Here is a 19,611-nt window from a genome sequence, read left to right as displayed (position 1 = left end):
AAGCCTGCAGGAGCGCTCTGGGCACAGAGGAAACCCAGCAGAAGCAAAAGCCATAGAACACGAAAGCAGCCACACTGGATCAGACAAATGGTCCATCCAGCCCAGTGTCCTGTCTTCTGACAGTGCCAGGTGCTTCAGAGTGAATGCACAGAACAGGGCAACTATTGAGCAAACCATCCCCTGTCATACAGTCCCAGCCTCTGACAGTCAGAGGTGCAGTGACACCCAGAGCACGGGTTCGGTCCTAGATCATCTTGGCTAATAGCTATTGATGGATCCTCCTGGTACTTATCTCGTTCTTTTCTGAACCCAGTTATAGTTTTGGCCTTCCCCACATCCCCTGGCAGTGAGTTCCACAGGTTGATTGAAACTTGAAGGAGTGGGAGCAGGCCCAGGTTCCCCTACCAGATTGGGAAGTGCTGCAGGACTGGTGGAATTGTCACCAGGAGAGCTGGTCCCATAAGACTTTGATATCCCGGAAAGGGAAAACTATATAGTGACCAGGCCAGAGGGCTAAGTGACAAAAGAGCACCCTGAGCCCCAGAGCGCAAGAGGGGCCACGAGGGGACTAAGCAACGGAAGGGGGTGCTAGACCAGGCAAGAGCTGATCCCCAGACCCAGCCACAAGGGGCTGTCCACAGCAGTGAGTGAACCCTGTTCTGGGGGTGGGGTGTGTGTGATCACAAAAGGTGTGTGCCCCACCCCTGTCTGCCACCACCACCTCACTGCAGGGCAGCTGCCACGCAGCACTGGGACCTATCAGCATGCTCCTGCCACCGCGCGGAGGGAGGGGGGCTGACCCGAGCCAAAACCAGCACATGCATGCAGGTCCTGTTGGGATGCAGGGCTCTATCTCAGACCCCCGGGGATTGTGTGAATGGAGGTGAGCCCAAAGTGGGGGGTGGGGCACAGCATGAAGATGTTTGGGAGCCCCCAGCTTACAAAAGAGGCAGTTCTTCACCCTGGGGGCTGCAGAGAAAAACTTGAAGCCGTGACCCGAGCGAGCACCTGAAACTCAGAAACCAGGAAGGTGAAGACATTTATTTATTTAAATCTCACTTCTTGCCTCTCACTGCTTGGTTGCCAATGGGTGTGGCACACAAGCTAATTTTTCCCCATGGATGCTCCATCCCTGGAACAGCCACAGAATCAGTGCCTATGGCCCTGGAGTTGTTGGTCCAGTCCTTAGTGTTGGCTGAGGTGGCAGCCAGCCCACAGGCAGGTATCCCTCGTCAGCCTGCTCCACGGCTGTGAGATTTGGTTCACTTGGGAGGGCAGGGGAGAGCTCGGGCAGATCGGCCAGGGCTGCGCAGGCCCGGCTGCTCCTGGCCACAGCCAATTTCCCTGAGTGCTTTGGGAGATGAGTGATTGTGCACTACGTCCCCCGAACTGCCCCGCTAACGCAGCTCTTGAGCAGTGACCCCCTTCTTATATCTCTGTTACAGCAGCCTGTCCCACGGCCACACACTGCATACGCTGGCACCGTCCTCATGCCCGGACCCAGTAGAGTCCCTGTCGGTTCTGCCTTCCCTGCAGGTTCGGTGGAGCTGGGGGTGAATTGTTCTTGGGTGTCTGTTGGGGAAGGTCATGAAAGGAGAGTTTTGGGCAATGGGAATGGGGGGGAGGAAGCCCAAGTCTTTCCCTGTCACTTCCTGATTGTGGGATTGAACAATCCTTGTAATTTTCTATTAAATAGAATTTGTTCTGATTGCTACAATCCCTTCCCTACGCATTGCCCAGATTTTAAAGCTTTATCGGGTTTCTCTTGTGTTTGATTAGAGCCACCTTCCCGGAACAGAAACCTGTTTCTTCTCCTCTGAATTGTCTTATGAAGCTCGGACTTTAGCGACAGGCACCTGACCCTAGCCGAGGCCTTTGTCACACACCTGTTCACATCAGCGGATCCCTGCCTGGTTAACGAGCCGGTGAATCTGGGTCAAGGAGAGAAGCTGATGAAACGAACAGGCCTGTACGACTCACCAAGCCAGGGCAGGCCCAGGTTTCCGTCTAACTGGTTCTCCTGCCCCCTGTTTCCGTCCCCCACCCCCCACGCAGCACCTCAGAGCCGCCAGCCACTGACTGGAGCCTCGTCCCGTCAGTCCGGGAGCTGCAGGTCCCCGTGGGGCGATGGGGCACCTACACGTCCCACTGCAGGTGGACGCGCGCCCAGCGCTGGAACCAGAGCGCTTTGCCCAGCAGTTTTCGTGGTGTGGCACGTGCCAGCCAATCTCATGGACCCGCCCAGAGCCCACAGGGCAGATCTGCCCCGACCCCCTCTCAGCCCCCGCTGAGCTGCCCTCCCGTCGGATCCAGCCAGCGGGGGGCTGGCAGGAAACGTGCAAACTGGGGTCTGCCCATCGTGTTTTTCATGGGTCTACCTCACATCACCAGCAGATGGCAGCAGATGGCCAGGGTGATCCATAGCGAGCTGGGTGTCTGGCAAAGGCTGCCCTGCCTCGCTCCCAAAGGGGTGAGCTCTGTGCCAGGGTCTGGGCTCAGGGGGAGCCCCAGGCAAAAAGTGGGGGCCCAGGCCTGGCCCGATGAAGGGGGCACTGCCAGGGAGGCCTCCCATGCTGTGTAAAGTCCAGACACTCAGAGAGGAGGGAGACAGACACATGGACAGAGACAGGAGGCCCCAAGATGCTCTGACACTTTATTGGGGTTAATCATTCAGGGTCGGGGGGACTCCTCAAAATTACAGGCCTTGAGAAAAGAAATATCCCACACCTCGCAACTCCCTGCATCCCACCCATGTCCCCAAACCCTCCAACGGTGCCGGGTGCCCCAAACCCTGAAAGTGCCCCCTGCCCCATCATCCCCCCCTCCCTCTGACAGTGGCCCCTGCCCTGTCTTCCCCACTGTCCCCTATGGTTTCCCCTGAACTGCCATCCCCCCAACCCTTCAATGGCACCCTCTGCCCCACCATCCCCCATGCCTTCGAGTGTACCCCCTGTGCCACCATCCCTCATGCTTCCCAGGGGATCCCATGCCCTGCCATTCCCCCAACTCTCTGACAGATCCCCCTGCCCCGTCATCCCCCCCAACCCTCCAAAGGTGCCCCCTGCTCTCCCTTACATCCTCTGTTCTCCCCTCTCCCCCCTGCTCTCTCTCCTGCCCCCTGCCAGGTGGGTGCAGCAGCTGCCTCATGGCTCGCATCTCGTCCAGGCAGGAGTTGATGTTGGGGTCGTTCCCGCCGCAGTCCCTGCAGCCCTTGGTGTCGCAGCAATACAGGGGCACGTTGGGCAGCTGGTGCCAGGCCTCCAGCAGGCTTTTGGGATCCAGGCCCAGGTCCTGCTGGTAGATCTGCTGGAAGACAAAGGCCTTGTAGTTGTTGGTGATGGGGCGGAAGATGTCTCTTACCATCCATAGGATATTGTAGGGCCCTTGCAGGGCGAACTTAGGGTGAAGAAGATCAGGCAGCTGCTATTCTGCAGCTTCTGCACGGAGTTCTTCCGGTTCCGGTCACTGTGGAGCAGGTGTCACTCGAAGTGTTGCCTCGCCGTTTCATTCAGGTAGTTCATCGCAGCAGTCATGATGTGCCCATCAGCCGAGTCACACAGACCACCCGTTTGGCTAGTTTGCATACTGGCATTGTGCATGTGTCAGGGCTGAATCCCCTCTCTGGCACTTCGAGTGCGAAAGGTGGGGGCCCGCAAGGATTCTAAAAATTAATACTGGCCTCTCCAGGCTTGGATAAAACTCCCACGGTTACAGCTTCTCTCTGACCTCGGCTTGGTAAACGCTGCCACCACCCAAATGCAAAACCAAAACCAAAAACGCTTGGACCCAGGAAGGAGCACTTGGGAATTCCTCCCTCTGGGGTACCCTCAAGCCCTTTCATACACCCCCTCTGGGGAAGAGCTGAGAAAGAAAACAAAGGAAATTAGCCGTGGCTATCAGCTAATCAAACAACATGCACAAACCTCTTAGGATACCAAAAATCCAATCCTGTTCTTAAAAAAGGTAAATTTTATTAAAAACAAAAAGGAAAAAAATACATCTGGAACTTAGGCTTTTGCTAGATTTTAAAAGAGCAATTCCAAAAATTAAGCACCCAAACTAGCTTTCTTGGGGGTTCAGCTTAAAGGTTACAAGCAAACAAAAGCATCTGGGGTTAACACAGAAGAGACCCACAAGCCAAAATAAGAAATAAACCTGATTGTGTCTAACTAAATATTCCCCATCCAAATAATGCCTTCTAGGTATGGAAGATACTTTTTTATACCTGGTTCAAACCTTAAACAGCATTCCTGCTTACAGCATTGCTGCTCTGTCCCCCGCAGCCCAGAGAACAACAGACAAAGGGAAAAGTTTCTTTCCCAATTTTTTAGAAGTTCTAGCATTCCCATTGGCTCTTTTGATCAGGTGCCTGCTTTTTTCCTTACTGGGGAACTTTTTAACCCTTTACAGGTAAAGCAAGTAGAGAACAGCTATCAGGAGGGATTTTACAGCTAACTGGCTGGTTCGGTGTCCATCAAAGGGAGCAACCCCCCACCACTTCATTTATCACAGCTTGTCCTCAGGCAGCTCCTGTTCCAGACCAGATGGCTTCTGGCAATAGGTTCTGTTCAGGCTGATGGCGAAGGAGTATTAAAGCCCACACCCCATGCCTAAGGGAAGGCAAGGCAAAGGGCCGTGCAGGACACTTGGGCTGGTCACACATGGCACCATCACTGGCCAGTGTAACGAGGCTGGTTCTGGCGGGACCTAACTGAGAGTGCCAATTCAGAACAAATTGATTCAAGCAGGGCAGTTACAGCCCAAGGCTGGGGTTTTTTCACCTCTAAGGCAAACCAAACCAGCCAGCCAGAGAGGATTTTGGTTTTACCCCACTGGCTAACCACAAGTCACACCAGCAATTCCCTTAGACACTCCAGTTTCCCAGTATCATCACCAGTGCCACTCGTTATGGGGATGAATGGTTATGAAAATCAATACCCCAGTAAAAGAAAAAAGGTTCTCTCGATCCCAAAGGACCAAGCCCCAGACCCAGGTCAATATACAAGTCAGATCTTACCCACAAATCACGCTGTTGCCAATTCTTTAGAATCTAAAATCTAAAGGTGTATTCATAAAAGGAAAAAGCTGTAGATGAGAGCTAGAATTGGTTAAGTGGAATCAATTACATCTAGTGATGGCAAAGTTCTTGGTTCAGGCTTGTAGCAGTGATGGAATAAACTGCAGGTTCAAATCAAGTCTCTGGAGTCCATCCACAGCTGGGATGGGTCATTCAGTCCTTAGTTTAGAGCTTGAGTTTGTAGCAAAGTCCTTCCAGAGGTATGAAGCAGGATTGAAGACCAGATGGAGATGAGGCATGAGCCTTTTATAGTGTCTTGCCATGTGGTCTTTCTTTCTTTGTTCCAAAGACAAGCTGCCCCGCACGTGGCCTGGAAAAACCTCAGAGTTCTGTCCATAGGCACGTCCCTGTCTGCCGTGCTGGGTCACAAGGCGTGTCTGCCTTCTCTCAGTGGGTCGGTTGTGTAGCTGATGGTCCTTAATGGACCATCAAACAGGCTAGGCAGAGCTGACACCAACTTGTCTGGGGTGTCACCCAGAAGCATAGCATAAGTTTGAAATACAGACAGTATAGAGCCAATATTCATAACTTCAACTTATAAAAATAATACACATATACAGATAGCATAGTCATAACCAGCAAACCATAACCTTATCTTAGACACCTAATTTGACCCTCTTTATACAACATTTGGTGCCACTACAGGACCTTGGTTGCAACAATGATCTATACAGTCCTAGTTCAAGTCCATAACATCACAGCCATTTCAAGGCTCTCCTGGCTCCAGCCTGGGTCAAGGGAAGTTTGCTCCCTGAGAGAATGAAATAAACTTGGAGGGTGGTTTTAAGATCAGAAACTGCCTCAGGGATCATCAGCCCAGTGTGAGCTTTGATCCATCAGCTCCCCAGGGCTGAGCATTACCGCTTGAGCTCCAAGAGCAAGCTGGAGCTTTTATGCGGAGCCACTGCAAGAGTGGGACGTGACACACAGTTGGCCCCGGGACACACAGTGATTTGCTGACGAGCTGAAGAATTGTGGAGATGGGGGCTCCTCATTTCTCCCCCCAGCTCTGGGAAGGGACTGTGACTGTGATTAAAGGGAGGCTAACAATGGCACCTATATGTGGCACATTCAGTGTGAAAGACTCTGTGTCTGCCACATAAGAGAGCTGGGTTCTCATCCCACCTCTGCCTGAAGTGGCCTTGTGCAGCTGATTTGGAGAGGGTTGGGGGCTCATAGCTGGCCGCTAGCCTGGGGTACAGGGCCCTGCTTAGTAACAAGGGCTGTGATGTGAACTATACAGCAAATATAGGAGCAGAGCTCCTGGCTCCCAGCCCAGTGCACCTTCAACTTAGCTATGATGTACTGGGAGGGAATCTTCCTCTGGTGGACACAACATGGGCTTGTAGGATTACAGGGATTACGGCAACAGTCAGTCATCCATGTGATGTGCCCAGGGCAGGGGAGTGTATGAGACACGACTGCCCCCAGCTGGAGGGGCTGAGCTCCGCTCAGTGTATATGTGAGATGGCGGAAGAGGGCACCTCTCTGGGGTCCATGGGGCAGGAAGGAAGTGGGGGCCGGAGGGAGTTTATAGCCCCATTCTCCACCCTCCCCTCCGTGCTGCAGGGGGTGTGCCCGCTCCTGCTCTCCCATGCTGCAGGGGATGTGCCCGCTTCTGCTCTCCCCATGCCCAGCCCAGGGGAGGTGGCACCAGGTGGGACTCAGCTGCTTCATTCAATATTGCCTTTAAAAGAAACTCCATGGGGCTGAGCCAGGAGGGCTGGGGCAGACAGGAGATGGGATGGGAGGTGGTGAGGGGTGGGCAGATGGGGGTGGGGGATGGGAAGTGGCGAGGACTGGGGCAGACAGGGATGGGGGATGGGATGTGGCGAGGGGTGGGGTAGACAAGGATGGGGGATGGCAGGTGGTGAGGGCACTGGGCCAGATGGGGACAGGGATGGGAGGTGGTGAGAGCTGAAGCAGACGGGGGTGAGGGATGGGGCACGTGGAGGGCCAGGACAGATGGGTGAGGGATGAGAGGTGATGAGGGCCGTGCAGACTCCAGGCTGGAGCGTTGGTTTGGTTTGGAGCGGATGGGGTTGGTTTGTCTCATGCTGGGGCTGTTGGGGTGAAGTTGCCAATTCTCTGCCTCATGAAAAAGGGCCATAAAGCTTCAGACCATCCTGGGCCTCACATCTCTGTCCGTGTGTCCAGCACCCACGTCTCTGTCCTTGTGTCCTGCTCTCTCCCACCCTGTCAGGTCGGCCACAGACGGCTGGGGATGGGGCAGGAGACCGAATGCGCCCATCTGTTGCTCAACAAGATCGGGTTGCCACTGTCTGTGCCAGCAGCACCAAGCAATGAAATGGGACACCAGGCAGGTCCCAGAGGGTGACAATCAGCCCCGAGCCACTGGAGTCAATGGGGCAGGTCCCAGCGAGTGCCAGTTGGAGCTGCTTCAGCTGGGAATCCTCACTCCAAGCTCACCCCGGGCTGGGGAGAGGTTCTAGTGGGGAGCTTAGAGCATGCTTATGGTGGGGTGGGGGTTCTAGACTGAAGTTCAACGCTTTTCAGGGAAGAGACAGAGGTTCTAGACTGAAGCACAGAGGTGGCTAAGAAGTGAGGGAGGGTTCTAGATTGGAATCTGTCTCAGAGTCAGGATGGGGTGCGGGTTCTAGATTTGAGCCAGGTGCGCACTCCAGAGGTTCTAGGTAGGAGCCACATGCACATGGAGGCTGGAGTTCCAGAGGGGAACCAGGTGCACACTCAGGACAACAGGATTCTGGACTAGCAGCCATTACACACTCAGGAGGGGCAGGGGTTCTAGACTGGTGGCTGTTACACACTCAGGAGGGGATGGGGTTCTAGATTAGAGCCTGGCACATAAGTATGGGTTCCATACTGGTGCTGAGCAGGGGCAGATTTTCCCTCTGGAAAACACACTGTGCCCCGCAGGGACTGGGCAGAGTCGCAGCACTGCCTTTGCCAAACCAGCTGGTGTTTGTCAGTCACCAGGATCCAGGACTGAAGAGGGCTTGGGGTGGGTCTGGGACAGGTAACTGAGAGCCCCAGGCCGGCAGCATGTCACCCCCTCCCTCCCAGCCTCTTGTGGACATTGGGATGAAGGTCTGGTTTGTGTTAGTCCCCTCCAAAAGGAGTCGCTGTTTGGTACCTGAAAGTCTGCTTTCCAGGTGAGGGAAACTGAGGCAGGCCTCACCCACGGTGCCACATCTAGCCTGAAGGGGGTGTGAGGGGACGGCCTGCGCTATGACCGAGCTGCTTCTGTCCATCGCTCGGTTGACCAAGGGGGCTCGGCACGCAGGGCTCCGTGCAGGCTGGGATGATGCTGTCTGGTGTCAGGCTCCTGGCCTGGAGCTGGCTGCTCCTGCCCGTCTGCAGGGCGCTGGAAGGGGAGACCCGGCTCCGGGGAGCTGTGTGATGCGGCGCCTCTGTGGAGCCCCCGGGGAGCGATTGGGGCGGTGGGGAGGCCAGTACGGGGGGGCGGGGTGGTGTCCGGCCCTGCATTGCCCATCGTGGGGGGGGGGTGCTGGTACCGGGTGCCTCCCATGGAGGCAGGGCTGGGAGCAAGCGCATTTCACGGGCAGATGGGATCCCGGAGCAGGGCTAAGCGGGAGGTGCTGGGGCTGGACACAGCACACGGGTGATGCTGAAACACTGAGAACAGCTTCTAGCCGCATCTTTCACCAGGGGCAGACGGAGCCTCCCGCCATGTCCTCTGAGATGCCCCGGGCACGGCCCAGACCCCACCTTGCGATCGTACCCCACTTGCACCCGGGACGGGCTCGCGCTCCTTTGCTGGCATGGTGGGGGGGCGCATCGCGCAGCAAATAGCGCTTCGGGGCCCCTGACAGTCTCGCCACCGGGAGGCCATAGGCAGGCGCTTTGAGCCAGGAATCAGTGCCTCTGGATCTGAATGTTCAGAGCTGAAATCAGGGGGTGCCCAAAGTCTCCCCCCCCCCCCGGGAAGTGCCATAGCAGGTGCCAGTTCCAGCCAGACACCAAATCCCGTGGCAAAACCCTTCAGCCCCTTTGGCGCCCTGGGAAAATGCCACAACTTGTGACTGCAGAATCACAGATCCCAGGAGGCTGGACTGAGGGGAACAGGGCCCTTCCCAGCTGTGGTTTCAGGCTCCTTGCAGATTCAGGCAGCTCCAGCTATGCTGGAGGTAGCTCCCCCCTCTTGGAGCGATGGGCTCAGCAGACTCAGGCAGCCTGGCTGTGTTGGTCATACGTGGAGCAGCTCTCCTCTCTCACAGCTACAGGCTCAGGTTCTCTGCAGACTCAGGCAGAGTCACTGTGTTGGTCACACTCAGTTCACTAGTTTGAGGTTTTCTCCACACCCATAAGGGTGGAAGGCGGGATTTTTTGTTGAAATGAAAAGGTGAGAAGCGGAGAGAAACAGAGCCAGTGGAGATGTCCCTGAGTGTGACCCACCTTGTCCATTCCCTGCCCCCCGCTCAGACTCTAGACAACAGAAACCTATTTGCTACAGGGAAATTGTCCCCGCTCCAAAGAACTTTCCAAATTTTTCTCGGACAGTAGTTCACTGTGTGCTGGACTTAATGATCACTCAGTTGCTGTCTGTCTTTCCATGCACAGGAGCATCTATTGTTCCTTCCTCATCCCAAGCTCAACAAACAATTCCTTTCTGTCCATGCAAAAAACCAAACAAACAAACAAAAAGTTTGAAATTTCTGGTGAATCCAAAAGTAAAAACATGAAAATAAAAAAAAAAAATCCTTTCAGGTTGAAAAAATTGTTTCATTTCAAGCATTTTTAAAACTTTTTACTTTAAAAAATAAAATGAAAGGAAATTTCAGCTTGGAAAAGAGACAATTAAGGGGGGATATGAATGAGGTCTATAAAATCATGACTGGTGTGGAGAAAGTAAATAACGAAGTGCTATTTACTCCTTCTCATAACACAAGAACTAGGGGTCACCCAATGAAATTAATATTCAGCCTGTGTAAAACAAATAAAAGGAAGTATTTCTTCACACAACACACAGTCAACCTGTGGAACTCCTTGCTAGAGGGTGTTGTGAAGGCCAAGACCATAAGAGGGTTCAAAAAAGAACTAGATAAATTCATGGAGGATAGGTCCATCAATGGCTATTAGCCAGGATGGGCAGGGATGGTGTCACTAGCCTCTGTTTGCCAGAAGCTTGGAATGGGTGACAGGGGATGGATCACTTGATGATTACCCGTCCTGTTCATTCCCTCTGGGGCACCTGGCATTGGCCACTGTCAGAGGACAGGATACTGGGCTAGATGGACCTTTGGTCTAACCTAGTCCGGCCGTGCTTATGTTCTAAAGGGACATTTTGTAGGTATTTTTGCCCAACAGAAACAACCTGCTGAGGTGGACACAAAGTTGTAAAACATTTTGGTTGACCCAAATTAGCATTTTTCACTGAAAAAAAGATCCGCTCAAAGACATTTTACCCAGATCCAGTTCCACGATGTCTATACTATGGCCAGCAGCACAGAGGCCTGATCTCGGCTGGGTCTCTGGACACTGCAGCAACGCACATCTGTAATAACCATGTGCCTTGGTCCCCGGCGCCATGTGTCCTGCCTGTGCCATGCAGCTGAGGGCAGTGGCTCTCATGAGGTGGGAATGTGCTGCAGGTCATGGAACGAGCACAGCCCTGCCCAGCCTCAGCCTGCGATGCCCAGAGGCCGGCTGGGCAAGGGGGCAATAGAGGGGATGTTGCTTAGGAATCTCAGCAGTGACCTCAGCGAGCATCCCCAGAGCCCCAGGATCCCCGGGTGGTGGGCTGTTCTCAGATCCTGCCAGGCCTAGGATCAGGTGAGATGCAGCCACTGTCATGGAGGGGACACACGTGGGTGGGATGGGGGCCAGTGGCACAGCCAGCCCCCCCATGGAGATGCTGCAATCCCTCCAGGTGAGCACAGCTGTGCTAATGGAGGGGAGGGTGGGTTGTTGGGGATGAAGACCTACTCCTTTCGCCTCACGGTGCCTCAGTTTCCCCTCCTGTCTTTTGTTTGCAAGCTTGCTGGGGCAAGGACAGTCTCTGGCTCCCCAGGGGCATAGCAATGAGAACAGCCCTGAAGAGCCTCTTTGTCCCTGTCTCTCCCCTCCCAGAGTATGGAGGCAACACAGGTGGCCAGCCCTGTGTCTTCCCCTTCGTGTACTGGGGCTGGGCGTTCTGCAACAACGAGGCTGCCAAGCCATGCAGGTTCTGGTGCGCCACCACTGGGAACTATGACTGGTACCAGCTCTGGAGCTACTGTTCCGACACCCATAAGGATGGGCAGCGGGGCAGGAGGCAGGATGGGGGTCAGTGCAGGGTGGTCAGGGGCCACTCACCTTGCAGCCTCCCTGGGATCCCTACTGCACCCTCCTCCCAGTGCAGGCATGTCTGGTTGCAGGGTGACACTGTTGGGAATATTTCAGCCTGAGATGCTTGAGCAGAGACGCCAGACCCCGTTCCCAGCCCTGGTAGCTCCAGCGGGTTTATCCCAAGTCTCCCCACATTTATCTTTATTCTTATGATTTATTAGGTGTGCTACGGTAGGTCTAGAAACCCCACTCATGGCCAGGATCCCAATGTGCTAGGTGCTGTACATTATTTATTAGGTGTATTATAGCAGCACTAGGTGCTGTGCAAACCCAGAACATAAAGGCAACCTCATGTGCTTGTCAAACCTCAGCTCCTGGAGTCCTGTGACTGGGAGAAACTCAGGTTTCTGTTTAAACGGAGAAAGGAGGTTTTTGCCCTTTGGGGCTGCTGGGATTGGGAGAATGGTCTGGGAACCAGCCGGGGAATGAGAAGACCCTCCTGCTGTTTGTTAAGAACCTCCTGATTTGGGGGGTCAGAGTCTCCGTTGCTGAATGTGTGGGGCTGGCAATACTGAATCTGCCCATACAGTTTCCGACGTCAAACCGTGCCCACGAGCTCAGCAGGACCCATGTCCCAGGCATGGCATATAAGGCAGCTCTGGGGTTTTGTAAGTATAACAGTGCAGGGGTCCCTCCCAGAGAAGGATTTGAACTAGACAGCCAGGGGCTGGGACTGGTGGCAGGCTGGTACATCCTTGCACACTGCCACTAATGGAGTGTTTGTCCGGTAACTTACGGTGAGAAACACTTGACAACCCCCCCATGCATCAATCCAAGCACTGAGCTGGTCTGTTGTAAAAGTAAAACAAATTTATGAAGAGAAGGACATGGGTTCAAGTGATGCAAGCCGAAGGAATAAGGACAGAAACGGTCATGAACAAACACCAGTAGAAACACGCTTCTCAGGCTAGAACTGAATTTCAGCCAGTTACAATCTTCGCCTAAGCAGGTTTCTCACCTGTGCTCAGTTCCCAGAGATGTCACCCCTTTGGCTGAAGGATCCACTTTTCACAGAGGTCCAGGAGTCCTGGCCTCTTGTATCTGTCCAGTCATGGTGCAAACCTTTGCAACGTATTCTGTGCAAAATGGGCCCAGCCAAAGTTTCTTTCTTCTGCTGAGGTGCAGATGCTGGGCTGTCTTTTCCCCCGCTGGGTAGCTTGATGGCTTTGTTTACCTTAGATGTAAATGGACCGTCATTGTCTCTGCCTGAGGATCATGCTGGCTAGAGAAGCTAATGCCCATTCCTTACTCTAGGGCTTATTCATTGCTTGCCAAACACATCTGAGGAACATCATTTCAGCGCCTCTTTATAACTCTTTGTACACAGCCCATGCAACCATTTTCGGGACAAGCATGTTGCCCGTTTCTACGTGATCCACCTATGACACCGGTTAGCTGCAGATTCTGCCAGGTGTGTAAGGTGTAGTGAGTACGCCAGGCCTGATGGGCACTGCTGACCCACTGCAGTGCCTCCCCGATGGGCCTCTATGTCACCGGGCCCCATTGTGCCAGGTGCTGCACAAAGCCTGACCAAGGTCAGGGCCCTGTTGCTGCACAGACATAGAGTGAGCACCAGTCCCTGCCGCAAAGAGCTCCCAGTCTAACTGACCTATGGGGAGGAGAGGTGACAGGCACAGAAAGGGGAAGTGACTTGCCCAAGGTCCCCAGCAAGGAACCCAGGAGTCCTGGCTCTGAATGCAGTGACTTAACCTCTGCCTCACGCTGTCCCCTTCTCTGTCTCTGTCTCCCCAGTACTGGCTGGCAATTCCCTGGTTCTCTACACCTTCCCGTTTACCTACCAGAACCAGACCTACCTGGGCTGCACGGCAGATGGGGATGCCAGCGGGAGGCCCTGGTGTTCTCTGACCAGAAACGCATGTACTGTCTGGACTCAGGTAAGGGCCGGGGAGGAGCAGGGCAGAGCTACATGGGACTTTGCTGCCCAGCTTGGCCTATTGGGACCCAGCATCCTTGGCTGGGTTGGCTGGTCGGCTCCAGGCAGCCCCACCATGCTGGGACATGAATGGAGCCTCAGACACTTGGCTGGGGTGTCCAGAGGGACAGAGATGCCCAGCTCTGAGTTCACAGAGTTTCTGCACAGAACTGAAGTTGGCATCTTGCATGGAAGGGTGGCACAGTGGTTACATACCTAGCCCGGGACTTGGTCACTATGAGATGAATTCTCTGCTCTGGCCCAGCCTTCCTGTGTGAGTTTGGATAAGTCACATAGCAGTCCCATGCCTCAGTTTCCCCACCTGTGTAATGAGGATAATTGTCCTGCCTCACAGGGAGTGAGGAGGGGAAATACCTCATGAGCTGTGGTAAAGGGGCCAGAGCAGTATGGTGAGTAGATAGACTGGAAATTGCAGCCGGGCAGCGTCACATCCCAGAGGTTTGAGCGGCTGAGTACTGGGCTGTTAAACACAACAAGCCCAGCCTTGGGGATGGGGTGGAAAAAAACACGGCTGTTTCCCTGTTATTCCCGTTTTGCAGGGTGAAAATGGGCCGATTTTGGGGAGGGCGATTGCCCCCCAAAGCTTTTGCAAAATGTTTTAATCAGAACATTCCTGGAAATGGTTCTCTCACCATTTATCAAAAGCCGGGCTTTCTGGCCTGCAGAAAATGCCCAGTTTCCAATAACTGCGAGATCCTGGGAACGTTTTCTGTTGGAATCTCGATGGCAAAAGTCACCGAAGTTTTCACCAAAAAGGAAACTTTCCACAGTCCCAGGTGTCTTGTGAAAACTGCCATTTTTCTGGGCAGGAAAAGGCCATTTTTGAGGGGGAAATAACCCCGTTTTTTGGGCAAATGTCCCCCACCTAACTCCAGCATCCCCACAGCCCATGGAGTGAGTCTTCCCAGCCCTTGGGATCTCTTAGTGTAGCCAAACCTTTAGACCTAAGTGGGGAATTTACAGACCCCCCCTTTGCCACCCCATGGGCCTTTCATTGCAAGGTCTGGGTCAGCAAGACCCACTTTGGGGCAGCATGAGCGCCCTGCTGTGCCCCTTGCTGCTCTGTGGGGGGACATGTAAACAGGGCCAGGGGAGGTGCAAGGATCCCCAGCCTGTGGGGCTGGGGTGACCTGGGCCAGAGCCCGTGGGGGTGACTGGCCCAGCCCCGCCTGCTTGGCTGCACTGACATCAAGGGTCCAGCCTATGCGGGGTCGGGGCCTCTCTGCTTGTGAGCCCAAGGGGTCAGCACATCCCCTGTGTGCTCTTCCCCCACACTGTGGGGGTCACATAGGCCCTTGGGTGGGTCCCTTACAGTCTGTCCCTTTCAGCGGGGGGAGGTGGGGCGGCCATCTTTGGCGGCTTCACTCACAAGACCCGATGTCCCCATCACTGACCCCAGTGGAGGGGAGCAAACCCGAAGGCACTAGGGGAGGCAGCTACAGATCCAGATTGGGGCAGGGGGCAGAGCCCTCTCAGACCAGCGGACTCCCCCAGGGTGTGGCCCAGTGGCAGGGCAGACTGTGGGAGGGCTCTAACACTGCCCTGGCCCCAGGGCATGTTAGAAAAGGGCTGGGTGACAAGCAGGGGGCTGCGTGGCTCTGTGGGTCCCAATTCCCAGTTATTCTGGGGTTGGAGAGCCAGGGCCTGATGGGAGCTTTGGGGGGGTGTTGCGGGGCCACAATGTGCTCTGGGGGGATGTCTTTGATTAGGAACTCCCCTTTCCGGCTCCTTTTGACCCATTGTGACTTTGACCAAATTTCCCCCAAATGACCCAGGATTTTGGGTGCCCAACTCGAGATGCCTCAGCAAGGCCGGACTGACAGAAGGCGCCACCCTGGCCTGTGGCATAGGACACCTGGGTTCTGTTCCTAGCTCTTCCACCCGCCCATACTGGATGGGCAGGGGCATGTCCCTTCCCCTGGCCGTGCCTCAGTTTCCCCTCATGTCCAGTGTCAGTCTGGTCAATTTGGATTTTGAACTGCTTGGGTCAGGGCCTGTCTGTTGTCATTGGTCTGTACAGTGCCTGGCGCTATGGGTCCCGAATCTCAGTTGGAGCTCCGGATGCTCCCATGTCTCACGTTGGTCTTCCAGGATCCTGAGTCTCAGCTGTAGCCCCTGGTATGGGGCTGTAATTCCCCCACGGATGGGGCTCCCCAGACAAGCTGAACACCACACTAATCCAGCCTCTCTTCGCTCTGGCTCATTACAGATGCAGCGGGGATCCCGGCCCTGCCCTTGCTCCCCCTGCCTTTCTCCAGAGCTGGCAGGCGGGGAGCAGAGCAGGGCTGGAGGGGGAGGAAGAGATGCTAGGCGAGAAGATCTACGGGCCAGTCAAGATCCAGCCATTAACATGCATGACGTGGCTGCGTGACTACTCCAGAGTCCCCCCTGCACCCGGAGCTGCGAAAGCCTAGAGAAAAGGGTGTTAAAATCCAGCCCTTTGCAGCCTGCATATTGCTGGGCTTTGCCCCTGTCTCTGTCCCCTTGCCTACATCCCGCATGACCCAATCCTGCTCCCCCTGGCAGCCACGGCCCCCTGCTTCCAGCTCCCACACTCACACAGACCCTCAGTGCCCCCCTGCTTTCTGGACAGCTGGGCCCTGCTGCCTGGGTGTCTGGGGACGTGGCTCTGCCCGGGCAGACCTGAGGGCACCGTGAGGGGCTGATGTGGACTGAATTGTGAACTCTGCTACTGCACTGGCACTGCCATGGCGAGGACCTGGAGGATCATCCCAGCTCCCCCCGGCCCCGGGGCCTGTCCCGGGAATTCATCTGCCCCCTGGTGGGAGGGGGCTTCGAGTCACCGGTGGCAGCGTCACACTCTGCTCCGCTTCCCTTGGCCATTCACAGGAAACGTCTCTGGTTGGCAGCGCCTTTGCTCCAGCCCCTGCTGGTGTCGGCCCAAATCCCGGCCCAGACCGATACCTGCGCAGAGATGGAGGCCAGCTGATGGCCGGTTCTTGCCAAGTGACCAGTTACCGGAGGAGAGAGAGTGAGGAACCGAGACTGGCCCAGACACAGACGGTGACCAAGAGGAGACAGAGGCCCTGATGGGTGAAGCCCGTCCTGTGTTTGGGGGCGACCGATCAACCCCCCTGTCTAACAGGGACAGAGGAAGCAACAATTGCCCTCTGGGATTGTTGTGTAGACAGGTATAACCCAATGTGGTTTCTGTGCTAACCCATCTCGCCTGCGGCTGTAAGTGTTGCTGCCTTGAGGTGTGGCCAGCCCCTTTTGGACGCCCATTTTCCCATTAAGAGACCAGCCCTGGGCTGTGTTCACCCCATAGTTTGACTTGATTTAATGCAGGTGTCGCTGCGCGCTTATGTTGCCCTTGGTTTGGGGCAGGGTTGGTTGGACCCTTCGTTAGCTGGGGAGGGCTTGCAGGGGTTTGCCCTCCACACCATGTCCTTCTGATTTGGTTTTTCTTTGCTCGTTACCTGAATAAACTCTCCAGCGCACAGGGCGCCGCTTGGCTTCATAAGCAATTTGGGTTTGAACCAGAGATAATCTTTGGCACATTGCAGAGATTTCCCCCCAGCTCGCCTCCAAATTCACCATTTGATTTTAACTGCTTGTCCGGGCCAGGACGTCCCCTGAACGACACTTATGCCCCAATGCCCTCTGGCCTGGCCCCGGGCCACAGGCAGCCCTGTCTTGCACACACTTAAGCAAGTGGCACCCGAGACCCAGTTCTATGTTGGCAGCGTCTGCCCAGCGCCGAGTGCCCTGCACCTGTTTCAGGAGCAGGATGTTGAGCGACCTGGGGACTGGCCCAGCTCCCGTCAGATGGGGGATCTGGCGTCACGGCTCCGTGTGTTCCTCCCCCTCTCCCGCCATGTTGCTTTGATTTGTTGCATGTGGCCACTAGGGGGCCTCCTGGGCGTGGGGGGTTTACTCCAGTGGAGCAGGGCTGATTTACACCCATAGGGGCTCTGGCCCTGGCTATCTAATACCTCTGCTTCTCCCCACGCCAAGGGGGTGCGAACTGAACACAGACACAGCCCCAGCCTGCAGGGACCCCAGTCCCCAGTGCTGCCCCTCCCCACACCGCACGGATGATGCCATGAGGCGGGTACTGGGCGGCCCATCCCGCAGGAACTGCACTTTGCCCCCTGCTGCCCCGCAGCCCCAGGCAGGAGCCCCGCTGAGAGTGACAGGTTCAGGCTCTGGGCCCCGATCCTGCACTTGGAGAATTGGTGCAGGTCAGTGGGAGTCACTGGGGAGAGGAACACTGACCCAACCCTGGATGGGGTCTGTACCACAGGGAGCGATGGCGAGTAAACGGGCTCGCTGGGAATGAGACCCTGCCCCTGGGCGTGCAGAAAGTGGAGTCCATGCTCAGGGGTTCAGGGGGCCCCTATGGGGGCACCATTCCCTATGATGGGGCTCCCAAACGTTCCCCCCCAGCTAATGAAACTGTTCAAAAGCCGGGTGAAAAAGCGCAATTCCCGCTCTCACCACATGGGTGCAGCCCAGCTCCGGCACCCAGGTCACGCTCACGTTGTTCTGAGAGCGCAGGCAAACTTTGCCCAGTGAAACCGGGTTCCTCTGGTTAGGGCCCAGAGGAACAGCTGCTGTGCCGGGCAGGGGAATGGAGTGAGAAGCGAAGGCAGCCAGGCCTCACCCATGGGAGAGCAGAACCTCCACCGGCCGTCCTTGGCGTAGCTGTTGGTAGTTGCGCACCAGAGCTTCTTGTCCCTTCGTCCGTCCCTGGTGCACGAGGAGTACGATCTCCCCTTGTAAATAAAGGGGAAGGTGCAGCGGGGGGAGCCTGAGCCTGTGAGGGAAGCAGAGAGAGATGGAGAAACAGACAAACGAGGCGCTCTGCTCTTGTGAAGGCTCAGACCAGCTTTCTGTCTAAAGCTTGACTCTAAGTACACTAAAATCTAAGTACACGATTACTCTGATTGCTTTGAAACTTGGTGTGTCTCATGGGGGAAATTAAACAAGGGGGCATCTTGCTACGTTCTGCCTCTGTCACAGGGGAAATGAAATCTGAGCACAGCCAAATATCCAGGCAATGCTGTACCGAGTTCTGAACAGAGAATAAATTACAGGTGCAAATCCCCACTGGGAGGGGAGGGTGATTGAGGTGGAAAAGTAGGCAGGAATAGAGACTGGAGGGGGGATTATGGGGACGGGTGGGTAGGAGAGAGGTGGGGGGTCAGGTGGAGTGGGACACTGGGAAGTGGGACATGGTTTGAGGGACTGGGGGAGAATAGGGGCTGTCTACAAAGATCTGGGGTGGGGGGGTCTGATCCTCTCTCCCTACCTTTGTGTGCATGTGTTTGAACATGGGGACCCCCTGTCCCTCTAGGAGGGTCTGAGCCCCACTGCTTGCCCCCTTTTGTGTGTGAGGCTCTGGAGCACCCTTGTCCATCTATTGCAGTCTGACCCCGCCCCTTCCTCCCTGCTCATGTGAGCAGGTTCCGGTTGGCTTTCCCTTCTTGGGGTGGCCTCCTTCTCCCTGCCCCCTCCTGTGATCTGGGATCTAGGGGTTCCTGCCCCTCTGGGGGTATCTGAGTTCCTCTCCTTGTCCCCATATGAACCAGCCCTACCCGTCTGCATGGGGAGCTGAGAACAGCCATCCTGGTATCATGCCCTGAGAACACACAGCTGAGTCAGGGGTGAGGAGCTGAGGATGGGCAGGCTTGGTGCATCTCACAGGCTCCCCAGCACTGGGGAGGGAGTGGGGGACTACCCACAGAGATGAATGGAGCAGTCCCCAAGTTTGGGGCCCTGATGTCCACCTGTGTTCATTTACAGGGGACATTCTCCGTCTGCTGACAACACACCTCTCTGCACTGAATGGGCCCTGTCACTCCGTGTGGAGGCTCCCATGCCTTTGGACTGACCCAGGGCTGGGGACCTGCCAAGAGCAAAGGTGCTGCTGCTAGTAAATTTCATCAGTATCATGATGCAGCACCATTGTGCCAGACCTGCCCCAGTGATGCCGGAGATAAAATCTTGCAAAATCCACAGGCACCTCCAGATTGTGTGGAGGTTGATGCATGGTGGGGTCTCTCCCCCTAGGCTAACCTTCGCCCCACCGGGCCGTGCTCTGGCACCAGGACCCTTATTCAGCAGATGGGACCATCCCAGCAGCTCAGTTCTGAAACACCCAGTTCGACGGCTGCAGCTTTGCCCAGAAACTGGGTTTCCAAAACTGCCGTTTTTCTACGATCCCTTGGTGAACAAGGGCCCATCCTCAAAGGGCCCTTTGCTCCATGTGCTCCGACATGCTGAC

Source organism: Dermochelys coriacea, chromosome 23 (genome assembly GCF_009764565.3).
Source record: "Dermochelys coriacea isolate rDerCor1 chromosome 23, rDerCor1.pri.v4, whole genome shotgun sequence".
In the NCBI taxonomy this organism is placed as follows: Eukaryota; Metazoa; Chordata; order Testudines; family Dermochelyidae; genus Dermochelys; species Dermochelys coriacea.
The sequence above is the reverse complement of the archived record's forward strand: the minus strand, read 5'-3'. Positions refer to the sequence as shown.